The sequence below is a fragment of the Pezoporus occidentalis genome, unplaced genomic scaffold, assembly GCF_034315485.1.
Source record: "Pezoporus occidentalis ecotype Australia unplaced genomic scaffold, CSIRO_AGI_Poc_V1 ctg15, whole genome shotgun sequence".
Classification (NCBI taxonomy): domain Eukaryota; kingdom Metazoa; phylum Chordata; class Aves; order Psittaciformes; family Psittacidae; genus Pezoporus; species Pezoporus occidentalis.
In genome coordinates this window covers 11,066,688-11,090,200 of record NW_026913316.1, presented here as the reverse complement: position 1 = coordinate 11,090,200, position 23,513 = coordinate 11,066,688, and the positions used below count along the sequence as shown (strand labels likewise).

Here is a 23,513-nt window from a genome sequence, read left to right as displayed (position 1 = left end):
GAGACAGGAAGAGTGATGTGCCATCTCTCTACTGTGTTATATTCCTGACTTGAAGAAACAAAGCAGCAAGGTTGAGGCCAACCTAGGCAATGGGTTTTTTTGCTGTCTTGGTGTGATGGTGTCATAATACTTTATATACTGATGGTTTACTTAAGTGGTTTTGGACTAACACAAAAGAAGAATAATACAGTACATCTGTGGCATGAATGCACAGAAGAGCTCAGCTAACTCAATGTCCCTGTATCTAAAAACACTCAAGATCACCAGAACATGTTTTTTATTTGCTTCCTTTGAGAACTTCAGGAAGGAGCTGAAGCTGGAGAAAATAAGGGGAAAAATATGATCTCATTACTGCAATGTTTCTGACTTAAGGTTTGGTTTAATTTCCCATTTAACTCTCTTTGTAGCTTCTGTTTTATATGAATAATTTAGTGCATATCCTCAAAACTTATGAGCTCAAATTTGAAGGCAAAATTATTGAAGGTATCATTTTAGAAACCATTTGAACATATTTGGAACCCTTTTACTAATAAATGGTTCCTGTACAACCTTTTGGCTTCTCCAAAAATCTGATAGTTACTGTCCCACTAACTTTCAAATATACATTGCAAGAAATGAAATTTTGTCTATAAAATTTACCACGTTTGTTTATTTTTTCCAATGTTATTTCAATAACTGTTTACCAAAATGGCCATTGTTTTCAACAACTCACAATGGTATTTTAGCCAATAAGCAGAATGGAAATACTTATGTTCAGACAGTTGCAGCATCGGTAGTGGTCAGACTGGCCACTGACTCCCATTTTGCCAATGACATTCAAGTTACAGGCTGCCGCAGGGAAATGGCAGACCTCTTTCTTAAAATTTGCAATTATATATTTGAACTTTCAAGCCTGCCAAAATATGACACAATAACAGTGTACTCTAAGTTCTAAGAATATATAACAACTGTGTTTTCTTTTGTGGCAGGCCATAACTGAAAGACTGTAAAGGCTTTTTCATTATAAAGCTTGTAAGAGAGTTTTGCATCATGTGAATGTCACAAGCCTTTAAAAGAAGGAAAAAAAACCACCCTGTAATGTCATTGTAGACAGCCAAAAGTATCACCACCGAGGTCGCTATTAGAATGTAAACCTTCTGTACCCTACTTCAGAATGCCAACAATTGAGTTACTCTTGGCCTTCATGCAAACTCAGCTGCATAAAAGGATGTTAAACATTTTATTACCCATAAGGATCAGCAATAAAATATCATCTGGGGTGTATCTATTCTCTTGCCAGCAGAGAGACAATAGGTGAGCCAGTGGCTAATATGATCTTCAAAAATCAATTATTTTCTTCCATGTTAGTACTTTGTATTCTACTGTTTAGAATAGGAGGAAGCTGGTTTCCAAGCATCTAGGGCTGTAGACCTTGATGGGAAGGAGAAGTAGTCTAGGAGGTAAGACGTAGGTAAGATACAGGCTGCACAGTCAAGTTTGAAGATGTGCTTGTACTGTATGCAGAATCAATCACTGGGCTAATACAAGTCTGACATACCAGTCCAGTCTTTTCTAAGTCCAAGTTATAAAATTAAACTTGTTTAGAAAATGAGAGAAGAGAAGGATGCCTACATGGCAGACACTTATGCTAACAGGACGATATCTTCTCTCTAATGAGTAGTTTTATTGGTTGTATCTTCACTGCTTGTACGAGCAATTTCAGTTTCCTTGATTTGGCTGCAACATGAATATATCCAGATAGACACTTCTGCTGACCCAGTCACAGACCACTTGCCCATTAGACAAGAGCAGCTTTAAGGTTTATCAGTGAGTAGGGTTCTGGATGTTAAAAGAAGCTGCGCTGAATTATACTAACTTGAGATAAACCACTAAACAGTTTTGCCTTGTTTATATTCATTAAATATAAATAAAGTACCAATGCAGTAACTTTGTGGAGTACTAGATTGCAAGTCTTTCAAGTCTTTAAAGTATTTTATGTTTCCTTGGGAACTTGCCCAACCTGACACTTTTAAGGAATTTTTCAGTAGCCTGCATGGTTTATGCTGGATAAAGCAATTGCTTTTCTACACTGAGTTAGTGCTACATCTGACGTCACGAAAGGACAGTCATTCACATAGTTGTAGCTACAAAACTTTTTGTATAACCTGTGATGCAATTTTTGATTACAGTTCATAGATAAAGCCTGATAATGCAAAAGTCACAAAAGCATCACAATTTTTTTATTGTCTTCCAACACAGTTCCAGTCAAACTCAAGAGCAGCAAGCATTAAACTTCCAGTAAGGATTTGATTTACTCATATGACCATCTATGCAGGCATGTTCTGCAGCATGCTTACATGTAAGAGTCAATGACTCAAGAGGCAATGACTGGTAAACCTTTCAGTTACACTCATTTTTCAGTTTCAAGCCTAGGGCCTCTGCTGTGGCTGTATTGGATAGTAACTCTCACTGTACTAGTTCAATACCTCTCATTGTACTATTTCATTGTCAGCTATTCTTTTCTTTCAGAAAAATGGAAAAAGATATATTGCTTCCTCAAATTGAAGTGGTTTCTCAGTTGGCTTGCACATATCATTGCAGCATTCTTTTTTTCATAATAATAACAATATTTTCTTTATTTATAGTTCTAATAATAGAAACAAAGTAATTGATAATGTAATTTCCAAGATTATTCAAGCAAAAAGGAGTGAGAAGAAACAGATATCCTAACAAGCTGTTTCACGTCATTCTGCAGAGGAGCCTTTAGTGACCCTGCAGAAAGAATCCTATGTTATCATCTGTGGTACTTTTGTCTGGTAACTCTATCCCTTACCTTGTTTGTGTATCATGAGGATGTGAGTGCAGCTCATGTATTAGGACTACAAATGATGTCCATGTGATTCTGAGGTCAATCCCTGTGAACAGTTGCAGCATCTGCTTTTCTACTGTCTGAAGTGGGTGAAGTTTTTCCCCTAAATCCATAGCAAGGAAGGGATTATAGTAGTCATTACGTGAAAAGGAGTACTCTTTTCAGTCTGTGTGCATGGATGACCTTTGTCACTGCTCTAATTTGACATCATTGAAAAATGACAAGGTAACACAATGGAGAAAATAAGCATCCAAGTGGCTAACTTCAGACCCTCATAGAAGTTCCCCCTTTAGGAAGAGAAATATATTTTTCTGTTAGGCCTAATAAAGCCTAGGTATGCTTTTTGCTTGGTTCTCCTTTGCCTCCACCATTCCGGTGGAAAGGACAACACCAATATATCTGAGGTCATCATGAAGAGTTTCTCCTGCATCTACCACAGAAAAATGATGCCATGGGTACTAGCAGAAGAAATGATAGAGCCTTGGAAGGCTCTACACAAGGAACTACGTCTGGCACAGATTTTGAGATTAAGTTTCCTTTTCTAAACATATATGAGTGAACAAATTAATAAGGGCAATCATGTTCAATACAAAAAGGTTCAGGCATCTGTGAAAATAAATGTTTAAAATTTTAATGTTAGAAAATCATAAAAATTTGAAGATCTTGGAACTGAACCTGCATACAGGTATTTAATATGTCAAAGCATTCAAAAGTGATGGCCTGCTGGGAAGTATATGAGCTTCAGACATCACCAGAGGGGTGGTAATAAGAACTAAAAGAACATCTGAAATGCTTTTCTTTCAGGCTTACATTGTGTTCTCTACCTTCCCTTCATCAGCACACATTTTGAAACCTGTTAAACCATCCCTCCCCACATGTCCTTTGGGAGAGACAGCTGGGAGAAGCAGGCAGCTATCTTTGCCTTGGGGCAACACCTGAGACTGCTATTTTCTCTGGAATGTAGCTTGGGGTTATCTCTTGGTTCTCCAGACTCCACCAATACTTCCCTCTTTACACAGGCCTGGTGCTGTGTGGCAGGTACACACAGATGGGGTGAGCTAAACCTGAGGTAGACCACATAACCATGAAGACAGCTGGATTCAGGCAGCTGGGTAGGAGAGCTGGAGGGAATGAGACCTGAACGGCTGGCTTTGCCTAGACTAATTCAGAGCCGTCTGATGTGGGTGTGTTCCCAGCTTATATCTGGGTAAGAGAAGATAGGGCTAAATTTTCCCTTTGCTCCTGCTCCTGTCCTCCTGCTCCTCCCTGCCCTCTTAAAAAACCTTGGTAGGAAAGAGACAGAGGTGTGTCAACCAGGAGGAAGCTGAATTAATTCTGGTTGGGCCCCGCTGCTCAGCCTGGCTATGGGGAAGCTTTTCACACAAGTATAGAAGAAGAGAGAAGGCTCTTTCTGACCCTCCTCTGTCTTGGAAAACATGTGTCACCCAACTCTTCAGTCAAAAGCCAAACTTCAGGACTCTGTTGTTGAGCATACCAAGTTCTGTAAGCCTCTTTCCACCTCATTACATGGGATACCAGCTGTCGAGCTTCAGCAGCTTCAAAGCAGCCTCAAGCAGCTTCAAAGAAGCTTCCAGCAGCTTCAAAGCTGACATAGTAAATACCATGTTGCCATGAATGGTAACAGCAAGACAAGAAATTTCAGGTGCATCCTCTCCGGTGAGGCCTCAATGGTCCTTTAGTGAGTTTTAGAACTTAACAGGAAACAAGGTTTTGTGGTTTGGAAATTTCTCACTTAGGTTCTTAGGAAAAGTATTTATGAAGTCCAGCTACCACTTCCCAGAAGCAGTTTTCATTAACACCTTGTACCAAACTCTTTCCAAAACCAAAGGTTTTATTTTTCAGAACTCATGCTTCAGATGTGCCCATGCTAGGTCTTTATAAATTTCTGAGATTTCCTGGCTTTGTTTGCTTTTCACTAACCTTTGTACTCCCCACCATCTCCTCCCCATGAAGAACATAACTCTCTCCCTAGATGTAAAATTATTGTAGACTTTGTATGATATATACAAGACAGGTTAAAAGGCCAGGTTGTTTTTTTTTTAATTTATATTTATTAAAATTATTTTTCTAGAAATAGTTGAGTTATACATGTACTCAGATTGGAAAATCCAAAGCAAAAGTTTGCCTGCACAAAAAAAATGAGCAAGAAATGAACAATAATTTCAAACCACAAATTTGTTTAGACAGACAGAAATCTAGAGAAATCTAAGTATGAAAATACAATGAAGTGAAAACTTTTTCTCCTTTTTTGTTGGTTCTCTGTGTAGCTGTTTCTTTTACATTGGTATAAAAGATTTTACAACCACACATAAACCAACGGTAAGGTGCAGGACAACTAAATGTTACTCACTTGAAATTTTTCTATTTAAGAAAAAAATAAACAATTATAGATAAATATACATTGTAAGGCTGTCACAATGAGGTCTCATGCATCGACAGATTTTACACAACTATATGCTCTAGTATGCACTGCAACTGAGTAGTTGCCATGGTAACTGTCACATCAAACATATATTTTCTGTGCAGACACTTAAAACCCAAACATTTGTGCTATCATTAATACTACTTATATTAAGATTATGACAATAAGTTGATTTTAGATTCTTTTTAATCATTATTACATATTTTGGAGAGGAACATTTTTCTTTACAGTATCATACTGATTTAAATTCTTTCAGTATATTACAACAACAAAAATTATTTTCAAGATACAAAACTGTATCAGCATTCCCTGACGATGAACTGTAGCAGTTTAGGTTCATGTCATGGAATTACAGACACAGTGAACATGAGAGAACACCTCGATTTAAAAAATCCTACAATGAAAACCTAGATTACTTATGCCATGAGATATTTTGGAAAGCCAATGATATTTACAGTCACATATTTGAATAATGTTGTCATCTAGTTCATTCTGATTGCAAATACAGCAAGTATAATAACTAGCTATTTGTACTCCAGCTCAGGTAGGAAAACTTGCCAACATTCGCGGCATGTTTAAGTATAATTTTTCCAGTTTTCAAATAGCTAACAACATTGCTTTATTATATTTCCTCTTTAAAAATAAACTATTAATTTACCAAGTGTACTATCTTTACATAATCTGTGTTCGGTTTGGTTTTATTTAATTCTCCTAGCTTTTGTTGGAACAAATAAACCCTAAAAAGCTTTCTTCTTTTCTCTAATAACGTTTCACATGTTTGTAACAAGGTGCTTACTGCAAACTGAAAAAAACCAAACCCAAACCCCAAATAAACATAAAACCAAATTGAAATGAACATTAAATAAGTTTGTTTGTTTGCTTGATTGTTTTCAACTGCTCTCATGTTTCCCTCCTCTCTTAATTCTAAATAAAAGTTCTAAGATATCTAATTGTCTGTACTTGTGTCAATGAATAGCGGAGTTTGGAATAGCGCAGTTTACTAACTTACTGCCCTGTTATAAACTAAAGCAAATATATGTTGCAAATATAAATTTGAAAGAAACTGTGGAATTGTCTTGACTTAGCATGCTATTGCGGAAAATGGTATAATTTTATTTTTAACATTTCATAAAATCCTCTGTATCTAGCTAGTCTTTAAAAGTAATATTGATCTATACTTACTCCTAAGTTTTGCTGGATGTTTTCTACATGCCCAATGTAGGCATTTTAATTTTAAACATGATAGGAAAGTAAGAAAATATCATTAAATCCCCTATATGAATTGAGCCCAGCATGCTTTGAGTATCTGAAGTTCCAGCTGAAGCTGTAACTGTGACTGGGCTTCTACTCAGCCTGTAGATTACTTTCTTACTTTCTTTGTGGGTCTGGAAACAGGTAAAAGATTCAAAAGACATGGCCTCCATATGTGGCTACGCTACTGGTTTGCTGGGTTAATCAGTTTCTCTTTCTTGGTCTTTGTGTTTATGAAGTAGGATAGCAACATTGAACTTTATACTGTGTCCTGACAGCCACAGATGTGTTACATTTTGATTGAGTTGGGAAGAGTGTTTCATAGCAGCCCAATACTGTGTTCATAATACATAATGTCGAAGCAAGAAAGGTGGTCTTGAAACATGTAATCAATGTGGGAAAGTCTGAAGTAACAAGGTAGAATGGTGAGTGAAGATTTTCATGGTAACAGATGTTTGTGTTTGGTGCCAGTCAGAGTACAAGAAAGATGTGTGCCAAAAGCCACAGATTTTTTCTAGTTGAGATGGTGACTTATAACACAATGTTTCACTTTCTCTTTCCTTTCTCCCAAGTTTTCGTTTTTTTTTTTTTTTTTTTTTTTTTTTTTTAGTATGAAACATGGAAAATGTAGAAACAGAAGTTAAAAAAAGGTAGTGGAATTACAAAGTTCATGAAAGAAGGAAAGCCAACTTGTGAGTTACAGTATGGGTGCAGAAAAGAATGACTGATGGGCAGAATGGCACTTGATGGGACGCGTGAGGAAATGGAGAAAGGCAGTCAAGTAGGGGGTACGCATCATTGTAGCAGCATCAGTGTAACACTGATTCCTTGCCCAGATGAAAACACTGATAGCGCTCAGGTAAAGATGTCTGACACCAATTGCCAGGAAAAAGAGCAGATCTGTAGAATCACCTGGCAATAAAATAAGAGCTGAAGGCTTGCGTAAGACTACAGTTGCAGCAATGGGATGGTTTTTGTACATTTCCCTAAAGCATTTTAAAACTAGGGAACGGATAGACTTCATGCACAGCATGTAATACATTTATCACTATTCTCTGCTTTCACTGGTGCAGCTTTTTGCATTTGTGAAAAGTTGATGACTGAGTTTAATACACAGTGTCAATGCTTCCAAATCCATGAGTCTTCTCTCTTTGGTAATGAAACTAGGCACAGGTAGTTCACATATACAGTTTATGATAATTCTGTGATTAAGATGAATGTCAGAAAAGATAAAGGCATTTGGCTAACTGGGTTCTGGTCAGAACCCAACTCTGTGGCGTTTAGAAAGCATCTAGTTAAGTAATTTCAAATACCAAACATGAGCCAGTAATACACTAAGACATGATGCTTGCTGTGACTTTCTTTGCATGTCAGTTTTGAGAAATTATTTATTTTTAAGGGGAAAGAGGAGATAGAAAGGCTGCATGTGTGCCCAATGACACATGCCTGTTTGTGCCTAATTCATTGGAAAAAATTGCTCAAAAACTGTTCAGCCATGTCCAAATATGCTGCCAAGGTCAATGAGACCTTTCCAAAAGTGCTGGTTATGTGAGTTAAAAGTGCTTGAAGCAAGTTCAACTTAAGCATTTTTGTATATTTACTTGTTTTATTTGGAGAGCGGGTAATCTGATGGTTTTGGCAGGCCCATCTCTAAGTATTACCAACAGCATGCTTTGGAAGCCTCAGAAGAAGGGTTTGGTTTGACCAACTGTATAGAGCGCAGCACTGCAGTACAGACCTGTATAGTATGGATCACCTGAGGGTGCCAAAAGTGTATTTAGACACCACAGACTTTCAAGTCAAATTCCATTTTTATGATAGGGATAATCCAGGGACAGAAAAGAGGTATGTAAGTGCATTAATTTCTTGTCATATAAGCATTTTTTTTTGTATATTCCCAGAAGGCATCATATGGAAAGGCTGATTCCAATTCTGAAAATGGTCAATAAGCAATATTTAAATATATTTTGAAAGTAAGTAAAGAAAACAATAGTACCATGTACCAAATGCTACTGTCTGTTGTGTCTCTGGAAACTGCAGTTAGGTAAATACAGGTTTTGTGTGCATATATGTGAGGCCAGTTGAGTTGGCTTAAGAGGTAGTGAGTGGGAAAAGTTGCTGCATAAACTCCAGTTCCATTCATCTTGATTGTTTGCTCTTCAGTCACTCTTTCTGCAGTGTGGTTTGAATACGGCTTCTACCTATTGCAGAGAGACATGGACTCCTTCAGCAAAGACTGAAAGAAGGTTAGAATTGAAATAAATTCAGAACTTGTTTAAACTTTGAAATTTAACATAGTCCAAGAAGAGAGGAGTTTGATCCTATTCCCATGAGAGTGAGTGTGAAAAGAATTAGGCATAAAAAATACTCTGTCTGCCATATTCCTCTTAATCATTACATTTGGAACAAGAAAGTCTTACATATAAGACAGTCTTCTCCAGGTGTGGTTTGGTTTCCAACCTGGTGGTTAAAAATCACCCCAAGCAAGCTCTGCTACCCTGGCTTTCAAGAGTTGCAATGTCAGTGCTTGGCTTAGCAGGAGTTTCCTTTGTCCACAACTTCTGGCTCCCTGAGGCTTGGACCTGGGACAGCTGATACACAGCCCCACCTCTGTCCTTGACTGTTCTTGGAGGTGGATGATATTCCTTTGGCAGGAATATCCCTGAGGCAAAGCAGGGCAATGATACAAGTTCACCTCATTCACTGGAATGTCACTTGTACCATCCAGTGCTTTATGCATTGCAATTATTTCCTGGAGGTAACTGCAGGTTTTTTAGACTTTCTTTTGCGCTCCCATGCTCAGCCCAAAAACTGCCAGAGGGCATTGCTGAACTGTTCCCAAGGAGAACAGTAATGGCTACTGGTTACTTTGACATTATTGTTATTTCTGAATCCTAAGCAAAAGAAAATAAAGGAGTAGATATCGCTCACCCAAATCCATCTGCTTGGGGTATGCACCTGGTCTTATGGTTGACAGTCCTTTTCCTGATCATCTGAGACCTTGTGGTAATGGTCAGAGGTGCAGCCCCCCCCCCCGCGTGTCCTGCTTTAGCTCCTCCCCGGAAGGTCCAGTTTTGGTTCCTACCCGGAAAGTTCTGCTTTAGAACTCCCTTGAAAAGTCTTGACCCTTGGAGACCTTTATAGATATAACTGACCACTTCTTCTGGCGTAGGCTGGCCCCCTACATCAGAACGAGTGTGCGTTTTTGTCATCATAAAAGCCCGATCCTCATGCGATGTGAGGTTGCAGAACTTCGTATCATCCAGGTCCACGTCGCCTCCTCTGGGATGCCAGCCATGGTAGAGCCTGCCTCCTTGCACTGCGATGATGATCTTCAGAGCTGGTTTCCTGATAGTCTTCAGAGTGTCCTTGGGGTTGGTAATATATACAGTCTTCAGAAATACCCTTTACTGTATCTGTTAGATTCCTTATATTTTCCTATATTAATAAACCAGTTGTGAGTTCTCTATTTGTCTCTTGTTTTCTCTCACCTGGAATGCTCAAACTCTGGAACAGATCTAGACCAATCTGGTGTGAAAATTTGGGCTACTTATCAGTCCTATTCCACAGCCCGTGGGCTGGGTATGTATCAAAGTGGTAAAACCCCCCAAGCATTGCTATTGTTTCCTCTTTAAATGTATCGGTTAGGAAAGTTATCCAAAAGGACAATTACATACTCTATACCCGAAAGAAGGGAGGCCATGTCTGTTTGGTCCAGAACAAGACTGGGGTTCAACGGAGAAACTTTGACTCACAATTCTTATATGCTGCTGCTCTCTGGTGCTGAAGCTCAGTACCACCATTTCCTTCCAGCTCTGTAAAATAAAAGTTTGGTGAAACACTGAAATATTAGCTCTTTTCATCATTTATCAGGAGCCATAACATCATTGGTGTGCCCAAATATTTCTGATCTTCAAAAAAAAAAAAAAAAAGAGGAAGATTTAAATGAAAGAAATGCAGTAATAATAGAGAAAATCATTTACCTTGAAGAGGCAAACGAAATGTTCATTTTGCAAGTCTTGCATACTCTACGGGAGTACATAAAAGGGCAAAACTATTTATGGCATCTAAGTAAGAACTAAATCTATTAATTAGGAGTAACTTTTCTAAGTGTTATTTTTATGTACTAAATTGAGTAGTTTTTAGTTTCAAGAGATTACAAGTTCATTTATCTCAGTTCAAGTCATACTGAATAGCTCAGCTGCTATTTAATAAGAACTACCACAAATTATTTGGAGAATGGTTCTTTTACTGTTCCTAAGAAATTGAGAGTATTAATTTAGGGTAATTTACTTGCCTTGCTAAAAGACTCCGCATTTAAGAGTAATCATAGTATATTAAAATCTAACAGAGTTAAACACACAGAATCAGCCACAACACTGCAAAGCTTTACCATTGTATGCATTGTGAAACTTGCATTGTAATATTATGAGTAAGTAATGGAAACTTCAGCTTGCATGTGTCAACAGCAGAAGCTTACTTCCAGATTGAGAAGCCTCAGTATAGCTATGCAGTACAGCTACAGTCATGCATCTTCATTTTTGCTCCTAGAGGGAAGTTGGTATAAATATTCCCTAGAATTTCAAAATGTGATACGGGATTTTGTGGGGAAGACCTTTTTTTTTTCTTCTAAAGAACAGTCTTTAACCATGCGTGAGGAAACTCAGTTTTCATTTCTGTTCAATCTGCGATTTTACCCTGTCCAAGTTTTATACAGGAAAGTGCCCTAAACTGATCTCTTAATTGTATTTGAAAAGTCTGTAAGTTCACTTCTGCAATCTATAGAAGCTAAGCTTAGAATGAGACCTGTTTATGACTTTCCTGAAAATTAGTTCAACAGGAAAGTTTCAGGGCAGTTAACTTGTGCCTCTATATTTGTAGGGGATGAGGGAGGAAAGTAGCTAAAAACAAAGAACAATTGAAAAAAAGTAATTTTGAAAGCTGGGGAAACAAGAGAAAGATTTTAGAATAGCACAGAGGGAAGTAAGAGGAGAGAATTTTTTTTTCTTGGTAAGTGAGGTAGCCTCTTTATGGAGCCTGTGAAATACAGATCTCTCTCTCTCTCTATATATATATGTGTGTGTGTGTGTGTGTAAGCCTACCCGTAAGCCTTTACTATCTGCTTGCAGCATAATGCTACCCAAAATATTGCCATACCTTATTTAGAAACCACAGGATGTTACAGAGATGGAGCCACCCATTCTGCAGAGAAAAAAACCCCACTAAACTGAATGGGAAGCAAGAACATATCCAGGCATTCTGTTTAACTGGGGTCTGGATTTTCTTCCTGGCTTCAAAATGTCTGAGAAATACAACATTCTGCTTGATTTATGGTGGTCCACAGCACATATTTCAGACCTCTTGGGCAAAACCTGTGCTATTTTTTCAGCTACAAACTTTAATAAATAATGGGCAAGATAGCAGAATTAGAACTGTGTAAAAGTGACTGAAAACAGTGAAAGAGGGACTACAGGGAAATCCAGCCACCCATCTGACATTCTGCTGCTTTAGAACAGTCTGTTCACTGTAACCAAAATGGTATTATAATTTAAAGGCTGTGACATATGGAAGATGTTAGCAGTTTCCATTGCCTCGTTCCACTTGGTAGACATACCCACTGAACCTATACAAGGTCCATTCCAAAGTAGGTGATTTGTGAAAAGTTTTCGTGCTTCTGGTTCTTATAAAAACTGGTATATAACCAATATTTGAGTTTAATTTTGTTTTTTTTTTGTTTCTACAGTGTAAGCATTTTATTTTAGAGAAAATCTGATTATAGTGTTACTGCTAAGAAGTCCTAACATTAGTAGGTGGAGATCTCCTGATTAAAGTCTATTTAGTCATTAGTACTATCTGCATGACAAAATGAAATCTTATTTCTAATACAGAGTATTTACATGACCTTTATCACTTGTAACTGTTACTGAAAAATGATAAATTAGGCATACATTTTCAAAATAACACCTGGCAGAGAACTCCTCCTATAAACTTGTTTAACCTTTTATTTTTTAGTGACAGATTGGAATTTATTATTTTGAAAGTCTTGGAGCACCTGGTCTGTGATATTATCAGAGTTATAAGAAATGCCTTGGAGGCGAGGGTGGGGGAATGGTTAGAACAAAAGCTATGATTCTTTAAAAAGTGCCTTTTATCTTAAGAACAAAATTAGTTTGAAAACTCAGAACACTCTGGGCTGCAATTCATTCTGACAAATCAGTTCTTAAGGTGTTAGTTATATTGCAGTTAAATAATTCTAACATCTCTGCTGGCTTTCTAAATTTAACCTCTCACCCTGGGAAATCTGATTAAGAGAGAAATGTAGACAAAAAATACATCAAGTATTTGTTGCATTTCTCTCCCCTTTGGAACAGTTGTTGGTATAATACTTCCTACACCCAAAACGCAATGATGTATATTTAACTACTTTATAATTATGCGAGCAATTTAGAGCAGTCTAATAGTGACTTATCCTAAATCTGCTTTTTAGGCAAATATATTATGATATTTGCAACTTTTCTGTTATCTCAGAATCAAACTGCACCACTTTCCGATGCAACAGAGGATAGTTTAACTCCTTACCTCCTTCTCTGCCACAAGCACATAATGATGAAAGTATCAGACTGCTTTTCACCGTCAAGCATTTAAGGTGTCCAAGGGCTGATTTTTCTCAGATGTGTTGCCCAAACCATGTTTTGCTCCGATTCTGTAAAGCACTGATTACAGTGCTTTTGTGAGTGGGATTGCTGGTATCATCGCAGGACTGGGGCCTAGGAAGCCTTACTTTCTGCTAAATGAAACTCTTCCTCTTTGACTAGCTCATTAGTTGGACTTTGACAAAGCTAAGGTTGAGTGATTGTTTCCATTTGGAACTTTTTTACTGTTAAGAGCTGCTTGTCTTCAAAATCAGACTAAAGCTGTTATTAATGCAACTGGAGACACAGTATTTTTGTGCTAACTTAGATATTAGGCTTGCTGCTTAGCATGTCTAAAATTAGGACAGCATGAAAGTTCAAGGAGGAAAATCAACACTAAACCTAAGGTCAGCATAAAACATTCAGATCACTCCACAAAGGAAAAAACAGAAGAGTCATATAATTTAAGAACACATTTCCGTGTCTGCAAAAAAGCAAGTGCACAATCTGGGTAGCAAAGAAAAGATGGATTTTTGCTCTAGCTCAGATCAACTAATTTTGTTTTCTTTCCCATCTGTCCTCCATGTGAGTCTGTCCACATGAAAAATCCCGCTTGGTGAAGCCCCACAGGGATGGCATCCATATCACAGCAAATGCTGGGACCATTCATCACTTTGGTGCCTGGGATAATTTTACAATAACCTTGGCAGGCACAATTCTACAAAAGATGATTTTCAGCTGTAGGCCTGAAACCAGATTAGATCTCATTGTTTAATGACCAGCATAGTCATATTCCCAATGCTCTTAAGTGAGGTTTCTTTGTGCTATGTATTTCTTCATTTCAGCATTACACTTCGGATGCATAAAGGGACTGCCTATAAATTTATCTGAGACATTCCAGTATTAATCTTGGACAAAAACAAAAGGGGTAAAATTCATGGGATGTAATTAGTCAAATTGTAATTGAGTTGAGATTAGAGTTTGTCAAATATTTAAAGTTTCTGCCCTTCATAAAAGGGATAAAGGATGAAAAGTATGGGGTTGGGATAATCCCAGACAGAATAGATGAGTAACAATGAAGCTTTCAAAAGAAAGTTCACATATGTCTGTATGACAGTGAGATTTATGATTATTCTGAGTTGTTCACTTCAAAGTATCTTTAAGAATGGTTATTGTAAAATGGAACAAGGCAGAGTGAATTTCACATTGTGAACAAAGAAAAATTATCACTGAAAATTATCAACAAAAGCAAAGTGGAAAAATGAGCTAAAGTCTTTCAGATTTTGTCCTGCACTAGACCTTAACTAGTGTATATAGAGATTTCTAGAAAAAGAAAGTAAAAGAAAAATGGGGGGAAGGTTCATTATGTTATGTGTCTCTACTTGGTTTCATAATAACATATTGCTACTAATGCCCCGCAGTCCCTTGTTCCCTAAGGTAGCTGAAAGCCCCTCATCAGACTCTAATGAGAACCGGATCAGAGCCCATGTGAGTGCACTAGAAGTCCATTTCAGGTTGGGTTTCTTATTAAATCACAGGCTTGAAAAAAGTCTCTGTTATTCTCAAAAGACATTGAAACAAGTGTGAAAGATATGCTGACTAGAAGCATATGTATTTTCTAAAGAATTGTTCTGAGCACCACTCTACAAAGTTTTCGCTATGAAACCTATAACCATTAAAAATATTCTAGAAGCTCATTCTTTCTTTTTTGAAGCACTGAGGAAACCAGGGCCTGTTCTTGCTGAATGTAGGTTGATTTATGCGAGTGAAGACAAATGGTTTTCAGTACGCAATCACCAAATTCAAAGTGAAATTCTAGAGCTTTGAACCCACATGACCTGAAGAAGAAACTGGTGTTCACACCAACCCTTGAGAGGCAAAATTGCTGAGTTAGAAAGAAATATCAGCCATTCATCTGAATAGTCAAGGAAAAAAAATAATATTCCATGAATATCCACAAAACAAACTCAGTATTTTTAATTTACGAAATTTATTGCTGCATCATTTTTCACCCACCCATCCCTTGAAATAATCACATATTGTAAAATATTTTGTGAGAAATAGAGTAATAGACTGATACTCACTTACCTAGGCAACAGGAGCAACATATTGAGGAGTGCATGTACACTTGCATTTGCTTACAGGAGTCTGAGAAGAAGTATGAAGGGATACAAATATTCCTTCTCATGCACATATATGCTAACAAAATGATTAATTTCCATGCATGTTTCCCTTAAGAAACTTTTCAAGATAAACATGAAAACACATCTCCAGGTACTGGAAACTCAGTGATGATCAGTCTGGTCTGTGGGAAGTAGGATGCAAGTTGATCAAATAAAATTGGTATTTTCAGTGGAATTAGAATTTGCTTACAGAGAGACCTCTGTAGGTGTATCTGTACAGATGTATGTAGGGCTCACCATCCTGATAAGGAGTAGGAACAATTTCTGCTTCTCTAGGTCAGATGTGTTGTATCACCAGGTCTTCTGTGGAAAGGTCACTGTGTGCCACTTTCCTGTCTCACCATTCCTCAGACGCACTCATTAACCCTGTTACTCCTTCCTCTCTACCAGAAGACCCTCACCATCCTTGAAGCTGCATAGATGGCAGATTCCTGTTTTCCTTCTTTCCATCATTCCCCAATTTCTGTTGTTTCTTTTCCCTTTGTATGGGAAAGAGCATAATTTAGAATGTCAATGTAGTAACCTTTACAGAGACGAAGAGCTCATTTTGGTTTATAGTTGTTTTTGGTTTTGTTTCCTTTTACACTTGGAAGTCTCTAACGCATGTTGCTTCACATAGCCAAAAATTAGTCCTGTGTGAAATCAGTGCAGAAAAGTAAATGGATTAAAACCAGACTGACTTTAAAATAAAGCAGCTAAAAGGAGTCATTGTTGTGTGCAGTCATTTATGAGGGAACGCAGAGGTTACACTCTATCCTTTGGAAAGTCTATAGAAAACCTTTGGTAATAAGTACAAAGACTGATGGAGCTATACAAATGAAGTATTCATACAGGGAGCAATGTAAACATTTTGGTAAACTTTGCACCAGGAAAAAAAAAAGAGCATTTTAAGGTAGGAGCACACAACTGACAAAATCCTCTTTAGTGACTAAATTGAGTAACATATAAGTATCTCCTGCACTCCTTCACATTATGATCTAACACTAGGAGGAAGTCTTAAGGCTGGCTATGATTTATAAATTGGTTTCCGAAATCTGAGCTGTTGTTTCCTGTTGAGCTGCTACCATTCCTACTGGCTGGAGCAACAGGTGTAGTGAATTGTCATTGTAGCATCTATGGACTCTTGAGGAAACCCTGGAGTCACTACCAAACGTTGTTGATGTTTCTTCCCCTTCCTTTTGGGAAACTGAAGCATTTTCTGCATTAGGGCAAGAGTTATGCTGTGCCCTGACACATTAGTCATATGAGGGTTCTCTGGACACATTTCCTAACAAGTCACCCTTTAATCAATTCTGCCCCCACATCACCATTTTATGAAAGTGTTAGGATCTTACCACTGTGGTCAGCCTTGGGGTTCCAAAACCAGGAGGGTGGCATAATACTCTTAAAATTGTAGAAAAGTAACACATGCATCTGTTTAGAGATTGAGTGTGTATGGCCAGGAACAAGGAGGGAGAAGGTGGCTTCTTCCAGTTTTATGGAAAGAAAAAAATGCCTTGTGTATAATGCTCACCAGCATTATGCAAAAGGCCATGGGATGCTGAGTGAATGAAAACAACATTCAGCCTCCTAAAAGCATTTTTTATTTTCTAAAAAGAGGAAAGAGTGTAAAAAAATTGGGTGAAACTGCTTCTTTTGATACATGTGTTACAAGAAATTTCGGGTTGCTTGCCCTGAAACAGGATTTAAGAAAATAAAATGTTTGGAATTTGAAGCCACATAAAATAAAGTCTGAAATAAGAGGCACATTTTTATTGGTGATGATAGTTAATTATAGGAGTAGATCATCAAAGGATGTGCTAAATTTTCCACCACCTGAAATCTTTCAGCAAAGATTGGATATGTTAGTGATTATCTCTTGTTCAGCCAGAGGTTACGGGCAGTGTTATGCAGAAAATCAGATTAGAAACTCATAATGGGGCCTTATGGCCATGAAGGTACATGAAAGTCAATGGCAAAAATTTGCAGCAGTCAATGATTTGGTTCAAGGCTGAAACTTCTAAATGCAGATTTCTGTTTTCCATTCTGAATGATGAAATGTCTAATGTGACAGGAGCTGAATTCTGGCTGCAGTTAGACTGACGTAACTCTGGTAACTTCAGTGGAACCGCAGGATTTGATACAAGGACTTTTCAGACCTGTCTGTTTTGACAGAAGCATTATTACCACTTAATCAAAAACTTTTACTTTGAGAAGCTTGTTGCCATAAGCATTTATTGTGAGAAGAGAGGGTTTTTTTGGTTTGTTTTTTTTCTTTTTTTTTTTTTTTCCCTCTAGAGAACAAAGGAAAAGAAAAGGAGTATTTTAAAATTATAAATGCACCTGACTGGTTTCACTATGCCTAATACAGGAATCTGTAATCAAAAATAAGTATCTGATTCCTAATAATTATTTCCAAGTTCACTGGCTAAGGATCCTGATAAGATGTGAGAAGTGCTTTGTTTAAGAAGGAGTTAGGATACCTCACTGTCATACTTTCAAGTTGCTATCTACCACACCAAGCAGAATCCCACAACTTTACAGGTGGAGCCACATTGCAGCTGGTGACACAGACAGATGACATATTTATTAGCTTGTCAAAGCTTCCTCTGTTTATGGAAGACTCACCCAGCTAAACAAAACAGTCTGCTTCCCATTGGCTAATTGAGCTGGCCCCTGTTGAGAGTCTCAGCAAAGTGCTTGATGAGGCATAAAATGATGATTAATTAATTTACTGCTCAGTTGATCATCAAACTGAGAGGTTTATGATTCTCACAGCGGTCAACACTCTCTCTTCAATGTGCAACAGCATGAGCAGCCTTCACACTGGCCTGCTGCTGCCTTTGCTATGACCTGAGATATGGTGGCTTAACTCAGGGGAAAAAGGGAAAAATTTAAAAGTTTCAAAAGGGATGTACTCAGCAGCCTTTCTCAGAGAGGCTTGTGAGTGCCAGAACACTTCTCACAAAGGGGCTTTTCATATCTCAGCAGTAATTAAAACTACTTTGCTGGACATTATTTTAGTACAGTGGATTGCATAACAACCTCCCTAAAAATAACAGTTCCTTCTCTGATTGCATAGGTGAAAGTCAGAATTGAAATGAAGTTATATAAATACAGGGCTTCACACTTGGAGGTATAGGTGTGTTAGAAGAAATGCCAGTACGAATCCTGATTGGGGTTGTCTTTTTTTATTCCTAGAGATTAATTTTAGTAATTTAAAACTCCTTAAAAAAAAGCAAAAACCAAACCAAACCAAGCAAAAAAACCCAACCAAACAACAAAAGATAATTATGAAGCCTGAAAGATTTAACAAGAGGCATTCTGTGCACAGTAGACACCACATCTAAAAACATTATTCAAAAAACGTTTTTGCATTTGTATGCATTTGCAGCTTGTGTGCAGCCACCAAGTGTTTTGCATATATTTTTGTGTGCAAAATTTTAAATATTTGCACTTATGATAATATTCTAACTTTTCTCTGAAATTTTAATTATTCATTCATAGTGTGAAGACCACTGAATTCTGCTTTAGTTACAAGCATTTAATTCCAGAATAGTGCCAGGTGAATGAATATACATGTAAGAAAGTAAATCCTGTTGTCAGACAAGCATGTTTTATACCAGCCATTTCTCACACCAGCATGGTGTGGGACATATACGTTGGTACAAGGACATGTGCATGCTAATGAATGCACATTTAGAAATTTCTTTTTTCTGTCAGACTGTACCAGAGTTATCAGATGTACTGAAAGACACCAGGAAAAGTCTTCTAAATGGCTGCATGCCTGAGCATCTGAGTGGGAAATAAACAGTTTGTCTGTATAATGGGAAAAGAGGGTCAGTTTGCAAATCAGGCTTTTCTTCAAGCATGGATAGCCCATTCTTAGACAGGGTCCTGTCTAGGAAAAAAACTCAGTCAGAAAATGAAGTTGTTTTATATAACTTCCATCTTTTTATTTGGCTCAAAAGAACAATGAGAACAATAAGCAAGTCCAAAAAAGGAACTGAGTTAGTACAGTCAGTAGATACTTTGTTTATTAACTGTGTTTCTTCTTTGATTCAGCCAGGGAATCCAGGGAAAGCAGTAACTTTTTCTCAGCAAAGCAATGCAGAGAAACCTAAGTTAGCATATTTACAAAGAATATGTTATAATGCAAGAAAAGAACTTAGAAAAAGAACAGAAAATTAATAAATTATGATAGACCAATTTAATTTTAATAACAAAAGGGAAGAAAAACAGTGTGGATGATGATAGGATGAAATATCAATGTGTTCCAAGAACTTGCACCTTGCTCAAGGAATGGAAGAAGTCTCACTAAGCAATGTAAATCACTAGATTACATGGACCTACTTAAATAACACACTTCTTCAAATGTAACTCATCTCTCTTTTGGAAAAATATATATATAAAAAGAATTCATAAGAATTTACTTTCAAAACATTTAGGAGCAAAAATCAATAAATATTTAGTGTAAACATCTGTGATGTGATGTGACAGTGTGGGCTGATGTTTACTCTCAGGTGTGTAAATGGAGAGTAGTCTTTAGGTGCTAGATGTTTTTTACCTCAAAAAATGGGATTATTGATATTGCAAAGACTGTATAAAAAGAAACTGTGAGAACAAATTTCAAAATCATGATCCAGTCAATGAGATAGATCTACTGTTACCAGATGCAAGCTTTATGCTGGTATTTTCAGATTTGTTAAAGTGCTGCTGAAGACATCTTAGAGGAGTGATTATGGAATTTAGTAACTTGCCCAGACAAGAATACAGGCAGAAAAAAAGGCAGACTTAACTCTGCCATAGTCAGATATTGATTGCTAGATACTTATGTTTCTTTTGGACATCTTTTATGCTACCCTTACATTGCTATTGTCAATAAAGAGTAACAGTATAATGGAAGCTCTGCAATTCTCTCTGCAGTGGGCATTCTGGTAGAAAAAATTGACCATCTCTGATCTTTCCTCACTGTTGTATGTGCTACCATAGTCTAAAAAATTCATTATTTTGTAACCAAGTCTGCTTTCTCTCACACTTCTTTTTACGATCCCCTTCCCAGGGTCTACGTAAAGGTACATAGTCCTTCATTTTTATAGCTTCATAAAATGTAATGGTAAAAATACCATTAGCTAATCTGGTTGACTACCTTTGAAACATGGGCTGTAGAATTTCACCTGGTTATCCCTGCACTGAGCTGAATAATGTGTATTTGACTAAAGTGTATCTTCCAGATGGATATCTAGTTTTGATTTGAAGACATCAAAGGCCACTTCCCTGACAGTTTTGAAAACATCAAAGAGTACTGAGCTTATGGAAGATAAAAGAAAATGAGCTAATTGCCTGGATGCTGAAGGGAAATTTACAGCAAATATTTTGGTCCTATTCTGGGTTTTAAAAATCTGGTGTACTGGAAAGACTGCAAGCCATTATTACACACATATGTAAAATAGGCTTTCTTTTTTTTAGATCCAGGCTTCACATGGTAGACAAACAGGTCTTGAGGAAAAAAAGAAATATAATTTAACATCTACCATAGTCTACCATTGGCAGTCTTTGTAATGGACAGGCTCAGGCAGAAGAAAATGATCAGCTGACTTTAAAAGCAGACTATCAAACTCTCTTAGTTAAGTTATAAACTAGGGAAAAAATGAAAGGTAAATTGAAGAAAATGGAAGGACAGAAGAGAATGGAAAGTAGAAAGTGGTTCAACTATAGTTCAGCAGTCTCAAAGGGAAGACTTTCCTCTTGCCTTCCCACTCTGTCATAGAAAAATCAAGGTTTAAATAACCTGCTTCTGAGAAGTGTGGTGTTTTGTTTTGCTTTTTTTTTCTCTGCAACTTTACATCTTTTTCTTTTGTTTTGTTTTGTTTTTTTTTTTAATCACGTTCTACTTTCTTACTAGTAGAAATAATATTAAGAACACATTTTCTGATTAATTTAATTATTTAGTGGCATTACAGGGCAGACATTCTAACATGTAGAAAGATTTAAATTATGTCTCGATGAAGCCTTTGTATCTTATTATTTTGTCTTTTTTGAGAATGTTCAGTTTTGTGCTTGAGTAATCAACTAACAACTTTTCTGTGTTTTAGGACTGAAGAGTCCCTAAGTACTAGCCATCTTCAGTGGTAGCTTGGGCCATCACCTGTTATCTGGCAGGGACACAGGGACCATTTGACAGCTTAGAAACATTTGATAACAACAATTTTGAGAACAGATTGAATTACACTGTTGAAAGAACAGTGAAAATAGTGAAACCGGAATTGAGAATATTTTAAAAATGAACTAATATTTCACAGAATGAAAATATATGGCACTTCAATCAGACTGAGAAGACTTTCCTAACAGCATGGCTGAGAAGAGTGTGAGATACTTTTCTTACATACTTATCTTATAGATTGAACCCGATGAACTGTCGCTTACTGTAGCACTTACGAAATAAATAAAAATGAATGAAGACTTTACTTGATTTTGCCCTGGCCCTTATGAGATTTTATTTGAGTAGAATGTAACTGTGGCTCAGCAAAGAAAGACTCATGTCCCTCTAATAGTTCACCATAATGGTCTGGGGAGAGTTCACATTAACTACAAACATCCTTTGGCCAAACACATTCTTCTGGCAGTAGGTTCAGCCATGGACTGTGGACAGCTCCTGGAAGAACAAATTTCTTCTTGACTTTTCCCAAGTACGCTCCTGCAAGATAGCCATGTGGGCATGGAAAAACCATAAAATTTTATCAGACAGCTTTAACAAATGATGGATTTGCCATTGAATATCCTCTTTGAAAATAACATTAAGTGGGTTGAAAAAGAAATCTTCCTTATTCACTGAACTACTTGTTCTTTAAAAAGGTTAGCTTATTAACTGGTCTGTTAAAGCTGGCACTGGAAGAAATGGTAGAGAAGAAAAGGCAGAAAACACACAGCTCAGTCTGGCTTGGGAAGCACTGTGGTTAAATCCACAAGGCCAGAGAATGCACACCATTGAGAAGGAATGAGGAGGGTGGACAAAGTGAGGCTGAAAAAGAAATGCATTATTACTGTTATAAATATTTGTATGTAGATAGGGAAAAAAAATTTGGAATAGAGGTGATTCTGCATAGCATTTATAAAACAAAATGTTGTCATACATTAACAAGCTGACCTGCTGAATCTGGCACATTACTTTTTATTGCTGTAGTTGCACTGAATCATTGAAAGTAAGAAATCATTAATGAAACTAAAATCAAGGAATGAAAAGAGTGATGTAAAAATAAACTGAAGTGTAAAGTAGATTTTAAGTCATTAGCTGATAAGTCTGCTTGCTCAAAGCATTTCTATCCGTATAGATTTTCATGATCTTATTCACTTTCAGTAGGATTCCCAGAACAGGGATGACATTTGAAGACTCCTTCACCAATTTCTCTCTATTGTTGTTAAACAGTATCATTATTCCTTGGATCAGGACCCTACTTAGAAAGGCACAATGTAGTACAAAATTTTATTTCAGATAAAATATAACAGTAGATCTTCCCAGCTATGGATGCAAAGCTTGTTTCATATGAAAACATTTGCACTGACTGATGAGCACCTTGCTGAGACAGATCAAGACTGCTACTCTAACAGTTAAAATGGTTGACATCTTTTTGTTATGTTGTCCAAATGATAAATTTGATCTTTCAATCAGAATTACTTGCTTCTCCTGTAATTCCATGGCTATTTATCTATTTGGCACCTAATTTTTTGTTAGTTGTTTGTGATTTTTTCCTTTTCTTTTTGGTAGGATGATAGTTAAGTTTCCCAGTCAGAAATTCACAGATCTTTGTTTTTTATAAGAACATGTGGCTGTTGTCAACAGTATTTGACTACACTAAGATGCATTTATTGTCAGCAACAGAAGAAAGAATCCAAAATGTTTATCTAATTATGCTTAGTTTCAGGAAACTAGCAAGTTTCCTCACACAAACAGAATAAGAATTAAGGAGGTGTAGTGCTGAACAAAACCACCTCTATTGTCGAACATTAAAAACAGTTCACTTTGAAGATAAATTAGTTCCTCAAACTTAAAGTGCCCTCAAGCGTGAATTTTCCTGTGCATTTTTGTTTTCCTTTATTTCACAATTTGTTCATTTGTTTTAATCACAATTAAAGCTAAAACGACTTAAATTTTGATAAAGTCATTGTCTTTGGGAAGT

General features: G+C 37.0%; 1 long non-coding RNA gene across 1 annotated transcript; it reads left to right on the top strand.

Annotated features, from left to right (window-relative positions):
• The first annotated feature begins 14,594 nt into the window (after positions 1-14,594).
• LOC134159645 (uncharacterized) lies at positions 14,595-21,807 on the top strand. The gene is made up of 3 exons (XR_009963235.1): positions 14,595-14,662; positions 18,419-18,478; positions 21,432-21,807. It is a non-coding gene; the product is annotated as an uncharacterized LOC134159645 (long non-coding RNA).
• The last annotated feature ends 1,706 nt before the right edge of the window (positions 21,808-23,513 follow it).